Source organism: Rattus norvegicus, chromosome 7, assembly GCF_036323735.1.
Source record: "Rattus norvegicus strain BN/NHsdMcwi chromosome 7, GRCr8, whole genome shotgun sequence".
Classification (NCBI taxonomy): Eukaryota; Metazoa; Chordata; class Mammalia; order Rodentia; family Muridae; genus Rattus; species Rattus norvegicus.
Genome location: NC_086025.1, coordinates 32,310,306 through 32,330,845, shown reverse-complemented (window position 1 = coordinate 32,330,845; position 20,540 = coordinate 32,310,306). Strand labels below are relative to the sequence as shown.

The window sequence follows — 20,540 nt, the reverse complement described above, 5'->3', positions numbered from 1 at the left end:
GCATCCCGGGGAGCGTCTGTACTGTGTTTATTGGATTGTAAACATTTGATCTTCTCTGCCTAATGAAGAAATGGGAAGGATGCCCAAATGCCCTCAGTCTAGATCACACTTCATCACCAGGCCTTTAAAGAGTGTGTCCTGCTGGGTATTGAGGTACTGGCTCTCATAAAGCCGCCTCTCTTCCCCCCGAGCTTCTCTTCTCATTGACTTCAGGTCTTGTTCCCATGCGTGGTCCTTTTGTCTCACACTGCTATCTTCTTTCTCTGTTCTCTTAAATACATATAAATATGTATACATGTAAAAGTATATGGATAAATTATATACCCTGAGAAAGGAGGACTCATGCAACTAAATGCATACAAATATCATCTTAGTCTACCCCATCAGCTTTTCAAATGTGCCTGGACTTGAACTCTAACAGAAAAGACCTTGGTCGAGGTTGAAATCTCCACCACAAGAAGAGGCATGTTACTGGCAAATTGTTTCTCATTCTGGATCTGCATTACCCAGTTATTCTCAGTCCATGTACAAGCTACTACTGGGTTATTATTAGCTCCCAAGCCCGGGACAAAAGGTTGAGATGCCTATATAACATATCAAAGCAGACATGGCTGCTAGGTTCTCTGAGCATTCCTTAGTCCCTACCTGTTATAGGGTCCTTATAGCTGACATAGCTGGCATACCCTGCCCCCTACCCAAAACTTCTCCAGCCCAGTGGCTAAGTTGCCCCTCTCCCAGGTGCCCTTCTCTATATAATCTGCCATTTTGGTTACCCTCTCTTTTGGGCCTCCTGGCTGCCGTACCTGGTTCCCCTCTCTACCCTCTCTCCTCTCTCTTCTCCCCTCCCCTCACATGACTCAACGTTATGTCCACTCTGAACTCTCCCAACATCCCTGACTCTGACTACACTCTCCCAAATATCTGTAATAAACTTTCTCCTCCACTGTACCTAGGAACAGTCATGCCCTTTCCTGTCCTTTCCTTTCCTTTTTATTATTTTTTTTCATTCAGCTATTCCCCCAACTCCAACCCCTCCCACACACACCCCAACCATGTTGCCTATGCCCAGCCCCACCTCCTCTTATACCCACCATGGTAGCATTCAGCTACATGTCATCTTGGTCCAGTTTCACCTAATAGCACTTTGACTGTGTCTTACGGGGGCCTTCACCTTGACTCCTTTTCTTCTGTATCAGGTCTTGTCTTGGACCATTGTGAGGTATAAAGGGAAGGAGAGTCTCCTTGATACCAACACATTACAACCCAGAAATCAGAAGACATCTAACATTGTGGTGCCTTTGGCCACTGGATGATGAAAACTACTAGATATCCCGTTCTCCTTGGGTCTTCTAGATGGATGGTGTTATGACACACCTCCTAAGTCGCCTAAGAAGAGTTGAGAAGAAAGGACAGAAGCTGACCTCAGTTATAGCCAAACCAAGAGGTCATCCATGTATGGGCTTCCTGGCTTTTCTGTCTCATACCCCTTGCTCCCCGCTCTTATTCTCTAGGATCACTTTCCAGATAAAATACCTCAGGCTTTGCTTTCAGGAAAACTAAAATAAAGAAAATACATCATAACATCTTGCCAATAGTCTAAAAGAAAGAATAAAGACTTGGTACCACAGAGACAGAGTTTCAAACTCTGTCTAACTGTAGAACCAAGGACAGAATACATTTGAAACTCAATTTCTTCATCTATAAAGTGAGGATACTATGGTTGACTCTTACGTTCACCTTAGGGAGGAACCTGTACCCCAGAGTAACACTGGGTCACTACCCACCTTTCTTCCTCTCAGCACTCAGATTCAGTGTCCTGATAGAAACAAGAACAGAATTTTGAACTAGAGGGTTGCAAGGTGGAATTAAAAGTTAACGTAATCTTTTCCGGTTTCTGCCTGCACCCTGAGCTGAACCTGTTCCACAGCCCTCTGTACTCAGATCCCGCCAGGAGAGAGCTGGTCTCCCAGGAGTGCTGACACACCTGAGAACACAGATGAGATCACCACTTCTGTTCAGAGGGACCCACCTAAAGCCTTCAGGACACAGGAGCAGTCTGGGACAGGATCCTTCCAGTTTCTGTCTGCGCCTGGAGCTGACCCAGTGCCACAGCTCTTTGTACCCAGATCCCACAGGGATAGAGCTCATCTCATCTCCCAGGAGTGCTGACACACAGGCTTACGGGAAGGTCAAGCCACTGTCAGAGACAGCAAGACCAGCTAACACCAGAGATAAGCAGATGTCGAGAGGCAAGTGCAAGAACCTAAGCAACAGAAACCAAGGCCACTTGGCATCATCAGAACCCAGTTCTCCCACCACAGCAAGTTCTGGATACCCCAACATACCAGAAAAGCACAATTCTGATTTAAAATCACATCTCATGATGATATTAGATGACTTTAAGAAGGACATAAATAACTTGCTTAAAGAAATACAGGACAGGGCTGGAGAGATGGCTCAGCTGTTAAAGGCTAGGCTCACAACCAAAAATATAAGAAATACAGGACAACACAGGTAAACAAGTAGAAGTCCTTAAAGAGGAAACACAGAAATCCTTTAAAGAATTACAGGAAAACACAACCAAACAGGTGAAGGAATTGAACAAAACCATCCAGAATTTAAAAGTGGACATAGAAACAATAAGGAAAGCACAAAGGGAGACAACCCTGGAGATAGAAAACCTAGGAAAGAGATCATGAGTCATAGATGCAAGTATCACCAATAGAATACAAGAGATAGAAGAGAGAATCTCAGGGGCAGAAGATACCACAGAAAACATTGACACAAATGTCAAAGATAATGCAAAACGCAAAAGGCTCCTAACTCAAAACATCCAAGAAATCCAGGACACAATGAGAAGATCAAAACTAAGGATAATAGGTATAGAAGAGAGTGAAGATTCCAAACTTAAAGGGCAAGTAAATATCTTCAACAAAATTATAAAAGAAAACGTCCCTAACCAAAAGAAAGAGATGCCCATAAACATACAAGAAGCATACAGAACTTCAAATAGAGTGGACCAGAAAAGAAATTCCTCCTGTCAAATAATAGTCAAAATACCACATGCACAAAACAAAGACAGAATATTAAAAATGTATGGAAAAAAGGTAAAGTAATATATAAAGGCAGACCTATCAGAATTACATCAGACTTCTCAACAGAGACTGTGAAAGCTAAAAGATCCTGGGCAGATGTCATACAGACACTAAGAGAACACAAATGCCAGGCCAGGCTACTATAGCCAGCAAAACTCTCAATTAACATAAGTGGAGAAACCAAGATATTCCATGACAAAACCAAATTTACACAATATCTTTCCACAAATCCAGCCCTACAAAGGATAATAGATGGAAAAATTCCAAGACAAGGAGGGAAACTACACCCTACACAAAAGCAAGAAAGTAATCTTCTTTCAACTAACCCAAAAGAAGATAGCCACAAAAACATAATTCTACCTCTAACAACAAAAATAACAGGAAACAATAATCATGGGACCCTAATATCTCTCAACATCAATGGACTCAATTCTCCAGTAAAAAGACATAGACTAACAGACTGAATATGTAAACAGGACCCAGCATTTTGGTACATACAGGAAACATGCCTCAGTGACATAGACAGACACTTCCTCGAAGTAAAAGGCTAGGAAAAATTTTTCCAAGCAAATGGTCCCAAGAAACAAGTTGAAGTAGCCATTCTATTATCAAATAAAATAGACTTTCAACGAAAAGTTATCAAAAAAGGTAAGGACAGACACTTCATACTCGTCAAAGAAAAAAATCCATCAGGATGAATTCTCAATTCTGAATATTTATGCTCCAAATGCAAGGACACCCACATTCATAAAAGAAACCTTACTAAAGCTCAAAGCACACATTGCACCTCACACAATAATAGTGGGAGATTTCAACACCCCACTCCCATCAAAGGAGAGATCATGGAAACAGAAAGTAAACAGACACAGTGAAACAGAAGTTATGAACCAAATGGATTTAACAGGTATCTATAGAACATTTCATCCTAAAATAAAAGAATATACTTTCTTCTCAGCACCTCATGGTACCTTCTCCAAGTTGACCATAAAATTGGTCACAAAACAGGCCTAAACAGATACAAGAATATTGAAACAATCCCATGTATTGTATCAGATCACCATGAACTAACAAAATTTACAGAAAGCCCAAATACACATGAAATCTGAACAAAGATCTACTCAATGATAACTTGGTCAAGAAAGAAATAAAGAAATTAAAAACTTTTTAGAGTTTTATGAAAATGAAAGCACAACATACCCAAACTTATGCGATACAATGAAAGCAGTGCTAAAAGGAAAACTCATAGGTCTGAGGGCCTCCAAAAGAAACAGGAGAGAGCATACACTAGCAGCTTCACAGCACACCTGAAAGCTCTAGAACAAAAAGAAGCAAATACACCCAAGAGGAGTAGAAGGCAGGAAATAATCAAACTCAGGGCTGAAATCAACCAAGTAGGAACAAAAAGAGTCAACAAAACCAGGAGCTGAGTCTTTGAGAATATCAACAAGATAGATAAACACTTAGCCAGACTAAACAGAGGGCACAGAGAGAGTATCCAAATTAACAAAGTCAGAAATGAAGAGGGAGACAAAACAGAATCTGAGGAAATTCAAAAATTCATCAGATCCTTTTACAAAAGCCTATACTCAACAAAACTGGAAAATCTGGAGGAAATGAACAATTTTCTAGACAGATACCAGGTACCAAAGTTAAATCAGGATCAGATCAACCATCTAAACAGTCCCAAAGTCCCTAAAGAAATAAAAGCAGTCATTAAAAGTCTCCCAACCAAAAAAAGCCCAGGACCAGATGGGTTTAGTGCTCAGTTCTGTCAGACCTTCATAGAAGACCTCATACCAATACTCTCCAAAGTATTCCACAAAATAGAAACAGGAGGAACCCTACCCAATTCGTTCTATGGAGCCACAATTACACTTATACCTAAACCACACAAATATCCAACAAAAGAGAACTTCAGAACAGATTCCCTTATGAATATCGATCCAAAAATACTCAATGAAACCATCAAACACATCAAAATGATCATCCATCATGACCAAGTAGGCTTCATCCCAGGGATGCAGGGATGTTTCAATATATGGAAATCCATCAATGTAATCCACTATATAAACAATCTCAAAGAGGAGGGGAAAACCCACATGATCATCTCATTAGATTCTGAAAAAGCATTTGACAAAAATCAACACCCCTTCATGTTAAAAGTCTTGGAAAGATCAGGAATTCAAGGCCCATACCTAAACATAGTAAAAGCAATATACAGCAAACCAGTAGCCAGCATCAAACTAAATAGAGAGAAACTTGAAGCAATCCCACTAAAATCAGGGACTAGACAAGGTTTCCCACTCTTTCCCTATTTATTCAATATAGTACTCGAAGTCCTAGCCAGAGCAAACAGACAACAAAAGGAGGTCAAAGGGATACAAATTGGAAAAGAGGAAGTCAAAATATCACTATTTGCAGATGATCTGATAGATACTTAAGTGACCCCAAATATTATACCAGAGAACTCCTACAGCTGATAAACAACTTTAGCAAAGTAGCTGGATATAAAATTAACTCAAACAAATCAGTAGCCTTCCTCTAAACAAAGGATAAACAGGCTGAGAAAAAAATTAGGGGAACAACACCTTTCACAGTAATCACAAATAATATAAAATACCTTGGTGTGACTCTAACCAAGCAAGTGAAAGATCTGTATGACAAGAACTTCAAGTCTCTGGAGAAAGAAATTGAAGAAGATCTAGGAGATGGGAAGATCTCCCATGCTCATGGATTGGGAAAATTAATATAGTAAAGATGGCCATTTTGCCCAAAGCAATCTACAGACTCAATACAATTCCCATCAAAATTTCAACTCAATTCTTCACAGAGTTAGAAATAGCAATTTGCAAATTCATCTGGAATAACAAAAGCCCAGGATAGCAAAAACAATTCTCAACAATAAAAGAACTTCTGGGGAAATCACCGTCCCTGACCTCAAGGTGTATTACAGAGCAATAGTGATAAAAACTGTATGGTATTGGTACAGAGACAGGCAGATAGACCAGTGGAATAGAATTGAAGACCCAGAAATGAACCCCCACACCTATGGTCACTTGATCTTTGACAAAGGAGCTAAAAGTATCCAGTGGAAAAAAAGACAGCATTTTCAACAAATGGTGCTGGTTCAACTGGAGGTCAGCATGTAAAAGAAGGCAAACTGACCTATTCTTATTGCCTTGTACAAAGCTCAAGTTCAAGTGGATCAAGGACTTCCACGTAAAACCAGATACACTCAACCTAATAGAAGAAAAAGTGGAAAGAGCCTTGAACATGTGGGCACAGGGTAAAATTTCCTAAGCATAACACCAATGGCTTATGCTCTAAGATCAAGAATCGACAAATGAGACCTCATAAAACTGCAAAGCTTCTGTAAGGTGAAGGACATTGTCATTAGGACAAAATGGCAACCAACAGATTGGGAAAAGATCTTTACCAATCCTACATCCAATAGAAGGCTAATATCCAATATATACGAAGAAGTTAAGAAGTTAGACTCCAGAGAGCCAAATAACCCTATTAAAAATGAGGTACAGAGCTAAACAAAGAATTCTCAACTGAAGAATATTGACTGGCTGAGAAGCACCTAAAAAATGTTCAACATCCTTAGTCATCAGGGAACTGCAAATCAAAACAACCCTGAGATTCCACCTCACAGCAGTCAGAATGGCTAAGATCAAAAACTCAGGTGACAACAGATGCTGGCGAGGATGTGGAGAAAGAGGAACACTCCTCCATTGTTGGTGGGATTGCGAGCTGATACAACCACTTTGGAAATCAGTCTGGAGGTTCCTCAGAAAATTGGACATAGTACTACCTAGGGACCCATGCTGTACCACTCCTGGACATACACCCAAATGATGTTCCAACATATAACAAGGACACATGCTCCACTATGTTCATCGCAGCCTTATTTATAATAGCCAGAAGCTGGAAGAACCCAGATGTCCTTCAACAGAGGAATGGATACAGAAAGTGTACATTTACACAATGGAGTACTACTCAGCTATTACAAACAATGACTTCATGAAATTCTTGGGCAAATGGATAGGACTAGAAAATATCATCCTGAGTAAGGTAACCTCATCACAAAAGCACACACATGGTATGCACTCACTGATAAGTGAATATTAGCCCAAAAGCTTGGAAATCCCAAGATATAATTTATAGGCCACACGACGTTCAAGAAGTAGGATGACTAAACTGCGGATACTTCAGTCCTTCTTAGAAGAGGGAACAAAATACTCACGGGAGGAAAAATGGATATAAAGTGTGGATCAGAAGGGTTGGGGATTTAGCTCAGTGGTAGAGTGCTTGCCTAGGAAGCGCAAGGCCCTGGGTTCGGTCCCCAGCTCCGAAAAAAAGAACCAAAAAAAAAAAAAAAAAGTGTGGATCAGAGACTGAAGGAAAGGCCATCCAGAGACTGCCCCACCTGGGGCATCCATCCAATATACAGTCACCAAACCCAGACATTATTGCAGATGCCAAGAAGTGCATGCTGACAGGAGCCTGATAGAGCTGTTTCCTGAGAGGCTCTGCCAGAGCCTGACAAATACAGATGAGGATGCTCACAGCCAACTATTGAACTGAGAATGGGGTCCCCCATGGAGGAGAGAAAGGGCTGAAGGAGCTGAAGGGGTTTGCAACTCCATAAGAGCAACAACAATATCAACCAACAAGACCCCCCCCCCCAAATGCTTCCAGGGACTAAACCACCATCCCAAGAGTACATAGGAATGGACCAGCCGAATAGGTGGCAGAGGATGGCCTTATTTGGCATCAATGGGCGGAGAGCCACACCTAATAGTGCCATTCCTGGGCCAAACATATATAAACCATAACACAACATTAAGGACATAGGTTGTTAGTTACATGTACAAAGGAAACATACTTCAAATTTGCATATCACAATAGCACTGATATACCTAGATGGACACATACATAAGAATTCATTAAGGTGAGCACGTAAAATTTGTGTGCTTTAGAAAAAATATACCATGTTTTAATGTAATTTATTTATTCTGTGTGTGTCTGCGTGTGTGTGTGTGTGTGTGTGTGTGTGTATGTGTGTGTGTGTGTGTGTGTGTGTGTGTGTGTGTGTGTGTGGCATGCTGGTTTGAGCATGCCACAACACTCCTGTGGAGGTCAAAGGACAACGTATGGGTATCAGTTCTCTCCTCCTACCACACGGGTCCCAGGGATGGAACTCGGGTCATTGGATTTTTGTAGTAAGCACTTTCCCCACGAAGCCATCTCTCTAGCCTTGTTATGCTGTATTGTTTCCAGGGTTAAAAACATCATAGATGCATTAAGTGCTTCCTAAAATGAAAGAATGCATTCTCGTTCTAGAACATTCATTTAACACACATCCAGAATAATAGGAATAAGAAGCTTCTGTCAGGGCAGAAAGGCCTGTGTGTGCGTGTTTCTGTCTGTCTGTATGTCTGTCTGTCTGTCTACACTCATGTATTCGGCTCCCCTTTCTGTATCCCACGAGTACCGTTTCCTATTTCTGCTTTCAGTCATGCGTTCAAGCATCAGGAGGCCCTGCATGGAAGTCAGACAGACCAATATTTCAACTTTTGGACTATGGGATGGTGGGCCAGCATAAACTTGTTTCTTTTACAGGTTACCAAGTCTCTAGCATCCAATTATAGCAACAGAAAACAACCAAAGACACTCTCCAGTGCAGCGGCATTGAAGAGTGAGCCACTTCCGGGATGACTAGATCATGAGGTCTCTGCTCTCATGGAGTGATCAAGATTGCTGTCCTAACTACAGAATATGGGTTACAGCTGAAGACATGACCACAGAAGAGACTTCCTGGCAACCAAGTATAGAATGATAGAGTCAAGTCGGGGTGCTGGGGGAATGATCTCATTTCAGCAGACGATAAGAGAAAGGGGTATTGTAATGGGATTTAGAAGCAGGGTGTGGGGCAATGTAAAACCATGATGATTATAATGATGATGATGATGATGATGGTGGTGGTGGTGGTGGTGGTGGTGATGGTGATAAAGATGAATAGGTAAACAAGTAAAGGACTAGAGGCCACACGCCAGATGTGGCTACTGGCTAGTAGTCACTCGGGGCGTTAGCAGGCACAGCTTAATGAATTGTGTAGAAAGCAGAGTGGTGAGCTGTGCAGACCACAGGGTCACTGGTGCAGACCACGTTTCTGTAAGAGCTTCATAGAAAGGTTTAGTGCTGTAGGCTGACTGGGCTGCAAGCCCAGGCATTGTGGCTTGCTTGACCTCAGTGGGGGAAGGGTGTTGGGGGAGGCAATGACCAGAGCTCTTATCCCGTGATAAGAGTTACTTGTTCTAACCAAAATACAAGAGGGAAAAGTCATGACATAAAGAAACACTAGATGTTTTCTTCCTTAAAAGACTTGCCACTTTATTGGTGGAAAAATAAAAACATACCAGCAAAAATAGCAACTTATCCTTCCCCTTCTTCCTCCTTCTCCTCCCTCAGCCTCTTCCCCAGTCTCAGACAGGCAGTCAGGACCATGCTGGCATCAAAGTTGCCATCTTCCACCTCAGCTTCCTAAGCGGGGCTTCTTCAATGTATCTATTGTGCCCAGCACAATACCTTCAATATGGAATTCGCCAAATAAATACCATTTCCCCCTTTGTGATTTGGACTCTGTGAAATGGGACTAGAGGTGTTGGTCTAAGGAACACCAGATGAGTTCATCAGCCGATGAGAAAGCTAAGAAAGTAAACGGGAAGAGAAATGAGGTAGGGGCTGGAGTTCCACACTGAGAAACTCCTGTCAAATGGGTGCTAAACACAAGTTCCTGGATCCGACCAATGTGATGGTTCAGGAAGTAAAGAATGGCTACAGGAAAGAAATGACTCTCCCAAGTTGTCCTTGGCCCTCTACCTGACCCTCAGCACGCAGGTCCTCCACCCTGACCTCGCCACACAGATCTCTAAAATGAATAAGTGTGTGAAAGTTGTCTCCTGTCCATGTTTAAGTTTTCATTATGGCAGCTTCTGCTCTTTAGGCTGTCTATCCTGATACTGAGCAGACAGGGAGAAGGACAGGAAATGGAACGAAGAGGCTTCTCCTCCTACAGCAAGAGCAGATGGCACCACCAGCTCATCTCTGTCTCTGTCAGACAGCGATGTTGTGAGGGCCACTGCTGGGTTCCTGTACACAATGGAGCAATCACAGATGGGTTTGTAGGATGAATCAGGTAATTGAGAAATAGTGGCAAAAACGTCACCTGTCAAAACTGTACAAGCCTGTATTCAAGTCACTCGGCAAGAGAAGGCCCGGTCAACTCCAGGGACTCACAACACAGTTGAGAAAACAGAAAAATGCAATCAAGAAGAGTTTCCTGTCTGATGTGGCAACCCAGAGAAGTATGTAAACAACATTCGGTGGAGGTGGGGACAGCCATAGAGAAGTAAAGAAGTGTCATGGGATTGTTTACTTAAGGTATGAGTTGTTAAGGGCAACCGACTAATAGACCACCTCTCAGAGTACCGAGAAAATATCCGCAAGTGACACGTAAGTATGAAGGCAAGTTAGTAGATACCAGACAGATGAGCCGCACAATGCATCATTGCCTGCAAAGATAGAGGCTCTGGATGGAGCCGAGGGAGGTGTCAGGCCTATCAGGCTTTCCAATGACTCACTGGGTCACCATCCCTTAGGCGCCTGCCTCTAATGCTCAACCTCCCTAGTCTGACTAGACTGTGGCCGTGGATGGACAGGTAAGTGATATCAGTCCCTCCCTTCTCCCTCCTCCTCTCCAACCAACACACAGAGAGCTGGAGTATAAGAAAGAATAAAGAGAACAGAGGAGCTAGGAGGTGGATGAAAGCTGGACAATCTGGATCTTACCTTTAAAAACCGCAAAGGAGACCTAGCAGGTTTGCTGGGGAGAAAGTAGCCATGGTGTAACTGGGCCACCAGTGTGTTTGGATTTCCCTGTTATGCACTCACCGAGCTATCCATGGTTATAAATAGATGAACTGATGGATCTATCAATAGCTATACACACACACACACACACACACACACACACACACGCACACATACAAACACACACACAGACACACACACAAACAGACACACACACTCACACACACACGCACACACACATAGAAACACACACACAAACACACACACATACAAAAACACACGCACACGCGCACATGCACACACATACGCACACTCACATGCACGCACACAAACACACACACACACACACACACACACACACACACGAAGAAGCTACCTTTGCTGGGGCATTTTGTGGCCTTCCGTGACCCAGTTACCCAATCTTTAAATCGAATTATCTTCACAACAAATACCACAATTTCCCCATTTCTCAGATGTGGAAACAGAGGCCTCAAGACACTTAAGCAACAAGTGCAAGTCCGTTCGGTTTGAAGAGCTCTAGGGAAGCGGATCTCGGCCTCTGCTCCCTGCCTATGTGAACCCAGGAGCCACTCAGTCTCCCGTCCTGCTTTCTGAAGCTTGTTTGGTAAATGTCTAAGCTTAGTTGTAAAGAAAGGAAAGAAAAGATGATTTAGTAGCAGAGGAAAACTGAACATAAGGCAGTCTGCTGATTTTTATTAGAGGTCTTACCGTAAGCCTGTTTTAAAACTAGGAGTACTTCATAAACTTGCCTACCAGCATGTTTCTGCCCTTGGGTTAAAACAATGGTCATCAAAGAGATCACAGTACAGAGGAGGCAGCTGGCTTCAGCTACGGTCTTACAGCAGGGAAGCAAAGGAGCTTGGGAAGTTTTCATTCTTGGGAAGTTGAAAGGCATTGGTACCCTGCCTCAATAGCACTATAAAACTGGATGCGACCCTGACAACAAGGCCTGGCACCTAATAAATGTTCAATCAATGGACCTGAGTGCTGTGTTGTGTTGTGTTGTGTTGTATTCCGAGACGGACACTCACCATATAATCCAAACTGGCCCGAAACTCACTTTATAGCTCAGGCTGACCTCGAACTCATGATCTTCCTGCCTCTCAGCCTGCTGAAGTGTGTGTCATGTGTCTGGTCCTGAATGTCTGGTAGATATGTTCCCTCTCCACGATAAGGAAAATACCAATTAACGCGTGATGTGGTTTTATCTGCCTAACTCAAGTCTGTACAACTTTTATTTATGTCTGTAGTTTCGATGCATACAGATGGCTCATCCGTCATCTCCCTGGGGCTGCCAGTGATGACGTCACAACCTCTCACCGGACTGATCCTGATCCTTCTCCGTCCGTGTTTGGCTTATTCCTCTTGGTTATCCGTTGCTGTTATTGACATTGCCTGTGTCTAGAGGCTTGGCTCCCCTGCTCCCAAGTACCCCTGATCGCACCCTTCCTTGCTGACAGGCGGAGCTGGGAGTCCTGTATAGAAACATACAAAATGGTGTGAGAGGCCTCTCACTCTCTCTCCTGCTAAATTCTAGCCCTCAGCCCTCACCACATCACAAAGTCTAGCCACCTCCTCAGGGCTGTCTGTGACAGCCGGACCAGGCCTGATCTTGTTTCACGAGTGTTTGAAGAGGGAGTCCTGTAAGGAAATACTGCTCTCTTCTCTTTGCATGGTGCTTCGTCTCCACAGAGGGCAAGCATGGAATTCTTTTGGAGAAAAGTTAAGGCAGCTAATGTGAGAGAACATGGCTGGTAATATTCTACCACATAACCTTCAGAAGATGTCACTGAAAAAAGGGAGCCAACTGTTCATACAGTTCGCAGCCAAGCTAGATGCTCTCGCCCTTGACCCCTTCTCTTTACTAGAATGCCGAGCAGTGGGTTTTCAAGGTCATGACCTGCTGAAAGAGGTGTATTTTATATCGCTCCTGATTTTGTCATTGTCGCTTTGCGTTCCCACCACATAGCTACAGCCAGCCTCGAACTCGCTACATCCCCTAGCCTGTCCTTAAAACTGACGTCCTCCTGCCTCCGCCTCCTACTGCTGACAATATAGGAATATGCCACAGTGGCTGACACCTGCTTTCTAAGTTATCGATGCACTTTATAAATGAATAAGCCTTGTCTGAACGCATGACTGTCCCTAGCTAACCTTTGTGGCATACAAGGGAATCTGTCAATAACTTTTTGAAATAAGACTCTGAGGTTTTGACTCATCAGTGTAGATAAGTTGAGTTTCGGGCAGAATGCTTGTGTGAAGGTTAAAAACAAATCATTTTGCTTTAGAAATGTTATGATCTGGAGCAAGTGCTCAGAATGCACAAAGGCAGCGTGTAAGGCAGACGGGCACCAGCGGTGTGTGGGTTTCATGCTGCCTTTCCAAAGGATGGAAGGAATGCTCTCCACCTCCCTCAGAGACCTTATATGTAGAGTGACTAAGCTGGGTGTGGTGGTGCACAGCCATATCCCAACGCTTAGGAGGCAGAGGCAGGAGGATCATGAGTTCGAGGCCAGCCTTGGATATGCAGAGGGTTCAGGGCCACTCTGGGATACATTGTGTGTGTGTGTGTGTGTGTGTGTGTGTGTGTGTGTGTGTGTATGTGTGTGTGTGTGCGTGTGTGTGTGTGCAGTGTAGTGTATATTTAATATATAGTAGTAATAAATAATGTATATGAGTATATTATTTTCATAATATAATAAATACAGTGTATATGTAGACAGAGAGATAATAGAGATAATTGTGTATGATAAACAAAAGCCAAAGCAAATGGTACACAGTAAGACAGACTCTGCCAGGCACAAAAGTAACACTACTCTAAGCTATGTTAAGGCCATATTCTATGAATATCTATGATATCTAGCATTTTTTAGGTACAAATCGCAGAGACAGCATGGCAGCTAATGTGGACCAATGGCTTGTCCTCACACAAAAAGAGCTCTGAAAGTATACAGTCACTGGAGACCCGAGTCCTTTACTTCTGTTCCTCCTAAACATATCTCCAGGTGGCTGCCGAAATTCCAGCTTTCTCAGTTACCCTCTAGGAGAGAACGGAGGGCAAAGAGAACATGTATGTTCATTCCAAAAGCCCTGTGCAAAGAGCTGCCATATTTGGAAATTAAAAAGTACAAAAACATTGGGGGCTGGAGAGATGGCTCAGTGGTTAGGAGTATTGACTGCTCTTGCAGAGGACCTGAGTTCAGCTCCCAGTGTACACGTGGCAATTGATAACAGTCGGTAACTCCAGTTCTAGGGGACCTAACACCCTCTTCTAGCCTCCATGGTTATCAATGTATGCACGCACATGCATGCAGGCAAAACACTCCTGCACATAAAACAAAAATAAATAAATAAAAATATAAAACTACTATAACAAGTACACACACACATAGGCACAGGCACACACACACACACACACACACACACACACGCACACACACGCACACGCACATGCACGCGCGTGCGTAACTAAAAATTATTTGTTTCCCAGAATTCAAATTTATGTAAGCACCCTGCCCTGTGACATTCTTACTATGAGAGAGTTTGGGAAATGTCATCTCTTAGCCAGGAATTTTGCCATGTTAAAGTTGTTTTTACAGAGGGAAAAAAAAATAGAGTAAATATTGACTAAGGGGTCAATGTCTTTGCCAGAATGAGAGGGAGTCAGGAAGAAGGCAACAGAGCCTCCCTCATGTCCTCATACCCTCTGGGGGGGGGGGGTGATTCTGAAGGCATTGGCCCCTCGTGATCAATGCCCTTGAAAGTAGAGATAGAGATGCTGGTTTTTAACATGGCACGTTCAGGTGGCTACTGTCCTTTCCAGAAGGGTAGGACACCTGTACTGTACAATGTGTAATGTACAATGTACTGTCGTCTCTCGGAGTACATTGAGAAGTTAGGTCAGAATGAAGCAGATGTGTTGTCTCAGAAGCCAGGGGTACCTGGGAAATGTGTCGGAGACGAGCAGGAACGGTCTGCACCTTTTCAATCCTCAGCGTCTCCTCAACAGCTCTGGGACAGTGGGACGGGACTGCCGAAAGACAGCTAGTTTAAGAAACTGTTCTGTAATAGTGATTCCCATCTCTCAGTTGTTCAGGTCTTGATCTGTTTCACTAAAGCTTGGTTTACTCTCAGGGTCTACCCTAAAGCAAAGGGAGACATCAGTAGAAGAAACCAATGGGGTGGGGGTGGGGCAGCTTAAACTCACCCCAGCTGTCCTTGTAAAACTCAACTTTGAGGTCCTTCTGGTCTGCTTCTGACATGTTAGTTCCTACACAGTATTTAGAGGTGCTTCAAGGTTTTGCCCTTAGTAGTACCTCAATGACTTGGGGAACCTCAATCAGGGACAGCCTCTGCTTCCAAACTTAATCTCCTCCAGCCTTAGGTTCCTTTCCTGAGTTAACTGTGTGGCCCGCTGATTTCCAAAAGTAAGGAGAAGTCACTTTGAATAATTTTTGAATAGTAAGCTTTAGCAAGTCTGTGTCCAACTTCCCTGGTCGCCTTCTGGGAGGAGGGCTTCACATAAGTTTCAGAGCAGCAGCAAACACAGTAGGTTCCTTTCGCCTGAGCCCCAGCCACATTCATTGCTAAGGCTGTCATATGCTCTCTCACTATTTATACTGCTTTGGGCCAGCTACTTGATCCTTAATAAAATTTGCCTCCAGGCTGCCCTGCAGGGAAAATGACCTAGCTGGAGAGGGAGGAACCCTGTTCCAACTTCCTAACCGCTGATGCTCGCCCAGTGTCCTCTGAAAAGGTTGCAGGGGTTCCAGCGGGGGGTAAAGGTCTGCACCACTTCCTGGCATTTAATAGCATCAAGCGCTTTGGTGTAATATATTTATATCCCCTGTTCACGGCTGCCTTCCCTAAGTCAACCTCTCCCACACTGGCTCAGCTGTAGATGGCTGGAGCGGTGTGGAAACTAGGCCCCTGTTCAAGGTCAGAACATTTGGGAAGAGGAGAGGTCGCCCCAATGATGCTTTTTTTTTTTAACCAATCTTTCCATTTTTTTTTTCCAGAAGCAAGAATGGATCTATGGGATGGAAATAATGAACCATTTATATCCCAAAATGAGACTGCCAGGAAAAACAAACACCAAAAAAGAACATTTTATCAGAGGGTTTACTGCCCAAGGCTAACGGGGTACAAGGTACTGAGTGTTCGGTGGCCTGGGCCAAGAGCTACAGTAAGTCATGCCTTTCCCTCCTGCCAGCCCGATCAGACAGCCTTAACCACCTGGTGGTGAAGAGCTTTAGTGTTGTCTAAGTGAAGATGGGCGGAGACACCACGTATTTGATAGCAACACAACATCTGTTGCCACACTGAAACAAGTGCTTCTGCGTAACAGTTGCGTAAGTAAGTCCGGGAGGCTCAGGCTGAGTTCATCGGTGGGGGACCTGCTAACCTGCGGTTTATGTAACTAGGAGCCAGCCCTCCAGGGTGCTTCTGGTCGCCTTGGAAAGAATGTTTGGTCTTTGAACTTGGCCCTGGCTTCCGGCACTTCTTTGCCCCAAAGGTGTGTGGAATGGCTCAGCTGTCAGCACCTGCTGGGGAGATAAAAAAAAAAAAAAAAAAAAAAAAAAAAGCACCCATAGGCTGATCCTCTTTGAGCACCAATACCGAGGAGGCCAGTGACAGGACCCAGATGGCCTCCCCCTCCCCAACCAAACACCCTATATGGGGGAGAACAAGGTCCCTTCGTCTAAGGAGGCAGAAGCCAGAAGCCTGCTCCAACGGAGGACAAGGGCGAAAGAATCTTTCCCTCTAAGCCTGGAAACGCTAGCCATGTTGCGCGCTCCGGGCATTGTTCTCTTCCCCGTGGGCTGGGAACTTGGCCCTCTGCTTTGCTCCTAGCTTACCTGGAGCAAGATAATAAAGTAGGTCAAACTCGTGTCAGCTGCCCTCTCACCTCAATCGCCACACCACTGCCCACTTCGAGGCCCGGCTGTTTCCATCCAGTTTTCCAACCGTTCTCAGCTCTGAACACCTGCTTGGCACCGGGTGTTGTGCTAAACACCAAGCAGCAGGCGGGCAGGGCTTCTGCGGCACCCGGTGACTACCCATAGTGCCCTGGGCCTCTACCCCGTCCGGCAGGTTTGCCATGAACCCATGTGACTCACACTATGCTGCCCGCAGATTGTGGTGCTGTCCCTCTCAGCCTTGGACGTCTTTCTTTGCATCACTGCATATGGTGAAATGCAATTGCGCATGGATTTCCTGGGGATGGAAATTCCCATGAAACGATGGTAAGCATGGTTCTTTCTGGGGGGTTTCTGCAATTCCAGCATTTACAGGAGAATCAAGAGTTCCAGGACAGCCTGGGGCCGGGCTATGGAGCGGAAGCTTGCTGAAAAAGAAAAGTGGACGGCCAGAAAAAAATTATGTCTTCTACAGAATGAACTAGGGCTGATTGGTGAGTTCGAGGTGGGGAACGGAGAGGAGGTCCCACACTGAGTAGAATCGTTCCAATCCCATCAGAGATGGAGACGCCTCCATTACCCCCTCATGTATTTGTGATCTGAGTGTGTAGTGGTTAAGGGGACACATTCAAGAGCTGGCCTAGGTAGGTTCAGATCTCAGCTCAGCAAGTTAAGGCTTAAAAAGCACTTGATCTTTGTCTTGGTGAGGGTTTTACTGCTGTGAAGAGACACCATGACCAAGGCAACTCTTATAAAGGACAGCATTTAATTGGGGCTGGCCTACAGATTCAGAGGTTCAGTCCATTATCATCAAGGTGGGAGCATGGCAGCATCCAGGCAGGCATGGTGCAGGAGGAGCTGAGAGTTCTACATCTTCATCTGAAGGCTGCTAGCAGAATACTGGCTTCCAGGTAGGTAGGATGAGGGTCTGAGAGCCACAGTGACACACCCACTCCAGCAAGGCCACACCCACTCCGAGGCCACACCCACTCCAGCAAGGCCACACCCACTCCAGCGAGGCCACACCCACTCCAGCAAGGCCACACCTTCTAATAGGGCCACTCCCTGGGCCAAGCATACACAATCCATAACCATCTTCATTCCTTCATTTGTCTCCCGTGAAAAGAAAGACAATGGAAATGTCTCATTGCCTAATAGCACCTACCCGGATGTTTGGGGATTAGCATGCATTAATATGCGTGACATCTCCGTGTAAGACTGAGGCACACGGTAAGCACTCTTGTAAGTGCTGACTTTTACACTAAATCAAGTCTGTGCTGTCTTACTTTGCTGCTAGATTCTCACGGGAGTCTCTGTCCAAAACAGATGGCTAATTAGCCAAGCCGCTGTTTCCTCTTCCCCAGAGTAGGAAGTTGAACAAGGATGTTGGGGCAAAGTCAGGTGACCCAGGTTCTGGTCTCTGATCTCTTCTGAGCATGGGTAACATAACATCTCTGTCTCCTGGAGAAAAAAAACAAAAACAAAAACAAAAACAAAACAAAAAAAAAAACGTCATTTCTCGGCCCCTGAGTCTCAGACCATTCAAATAACACTTAGACTCCACGTTGTGTCCTCTTCCTATCCTTGGTGCTTCACAATGCATTCCTTTAGGCTGTCTTTAGGTCAGCTCACTTGGAATCCTTGGAGTGCATCCTAGGAAACTCTGGGGCCCTAAAATCCTTTCCATTATTGTTATTCTATTTTTCAGTGATTGTCTGACTTGGTGTGTGTTTAATATTTTTTTTCTTTGTCTCTGTGAGGGAAATGACTGGGTCGTGCTTCTTTGGGGAACCAGCTTAGGACTCAGTGTTTTAGAAATCATTTAATTTAAAATTATAAAAGCACACAAGGTGGGGATCGCCTACTAACCTCCAATGCCTCTGAGTAATTGCTCACTACGTGAGGGAAGTGTGCGAAGTTCCAGGCCCTCAGCTGCACCCAGGAAACATTACCTCCCCCAGTTTCTTGCCCTCTTTCTACGTCCCCTCTCAGTGAGTGGTCATTTGTCCATGCAAAAAGTGAACCTGTTTCCTGAAGAGAAGGTAGCCCAGACCGTTGTGAGACCAGAACAAGTACTGTCTTCGGGGTCACCCTTAGGAGAGAGAGGTTCCGGGTCCAGAAAGTTCCATTCTAAGAAAGAAAGGAACTGCCTTCCTGAAAGCTACCGCTAAAAGGTCTTGAGAAACTGGTGCTTCTTCTAAACACCCTTCAGCAAAAACTAGAACACAAGCCACAGCACCATGGCAACCACTCAGGTTCACGGCCGGAGCACTCTCTCGGGCTGCCCACCTTCTCTCCTCACCTTCATGAATCTCTTCTGTGTTCAGCACTTAGGGAGACACATATTATTGTAAAGATCAGCTCACTTCAAAGATACTAGAAGGTCGAGAACATCTTGAAAGCAAGGGATGTATCTTACTCCTGTGTGCATCCCTAGAACATAGCAAAACACCGCACATGCGCAAACATTAAGTATTTGTTCCGTAAGTGAATGAATGAATTGATGGATGCATGGATGCATGGATTCATGGATGGGTGGATGAATGCATGGATGGATGGATGCATAGATGGATACATAGATGAATAGATGCATGCATGGGTAGATGGTGCATGCATGCATGGACGGATACATAAATAGATGCATGATTCGTGCATGCATGGATTGATGCATGCATGCACAGATGGGTGCATGTATGGATGGCTGCATGGGTGGGTGGGTGAATGGATGGATGGATGGGTGCATGCATGCATGGACAGATGGATAGCTGCATGCATGAATGGATGCGTTCATGCATAGATAGATGACACTGGTCTTACACTTATCCAGCCTTTGGTGTTTTAGTGGTATTTGCTTTTTTGTGACAAAATCTCATTATGTATTTCTATCCAGGCTGGAAGTCAAGACCAGGAAGACCTGGAACTGGGAGAGATCCACCTGTCTCCGTCTCCAGAGTGCTGGGATTAAAGACATGTGCCACCACATCTGACCTAAGGAGTTCCCAGTCTGAACAGAGAGAAGACAGAAGACTTTGGCAAGTGGAAGATTCAGTTACAATGAACCAAGCATTACAGGAGAAAGGCCAGGATAGCAAACTGTTAAATGTGGACATCTTCCGTGTTCCTTTTTCTAGACACCCAGTGCTGAATGAGTGGCAAGTCTCACAAAAGAAAAAAAAAATGTTTTGGCCTCTCCTTGACACTGTTCTGCCCGAAAGCTTGATATCAAACAAACATTGCTAGGTCATTGTCACGTGACTGCTCTCTAAAGGCCACTGAGAGGGAGCAGAGTATTATTTACTGTAAATCAATCAGTATGTGTTTATCCCTCCAAACATTCATCTTCCATGGGTAAAGAGGAGGCACTGATGACACCTGAGAGCTGAGGAATTGAAATAAACAGGAGGTGAGAGGCAGAGCAACCCCTCCATTCGAAAAGGCCTCTGGTGTGGTTTCCTGAAGGAGAGAGAGGCCGGGTTCCCAATGCAGCTATCCAAGTGTCCAGACTGTCGGTGGGAAAAATCAGGATTATGTCATCTAGTCCATAGAACGCCAGTGCCACTAGGAGAAAAACCCCCCAATTAATTGGGAAGAGTGACATTTTCATTAAAATTCTTTTAGAAAATGTTTA

The 20,540-nt window shown here is 44.4% G+C and overlaps 2 long non-coding RNA genes across 14 annotated transcripts in view; one reads left to right on the top strand and one right to left on the bottom strand.

The window, feature by feature from the left end:
- LOC100912143 (uncharacterized) overlaps positions 1-17,042 on the bottom strand; it is a 26,681-nt gene extending 9,639 nt beyond the window's left edge. For 3 of the 13 annotated variants that reach the window (XR_010053249.1, XR_010053250.1, XR_010053251.1), the window contains exons 1-4: positions 16,903-17,042; positions 16,399-16,540; positions 14,936-15,024; positions 1,092-12,469 (exon numbers count right to left, since the gene is read on the bottom strand). This is a non-coding gene — a long non-coding RNA (uncharacterized LOC100912143). Of the gene's footprint in view, positions 1-1,091; positions 12,470-14,935; positions 15,025-16,398; positions 16,541-16,852 lie in introns of all 13 variants that reach the window. The other 10 variants (XR_593400.4, XR_010053248.1, XR_010053245.1 and 7 more) reach the window with 9 other exon arrangements.
- LOC102546992 (uncharacterized) lies at positions 11,472-20,540 on the top strand. The gene is made up of 3 exons (XR_355417.3): positions 11,472-11,598; positions 16,013-17,239; positions 19,803-20,540. It is a non-coding gene; the product is annotated as an uncharacterized LOC102546992 (long non-coding RNA).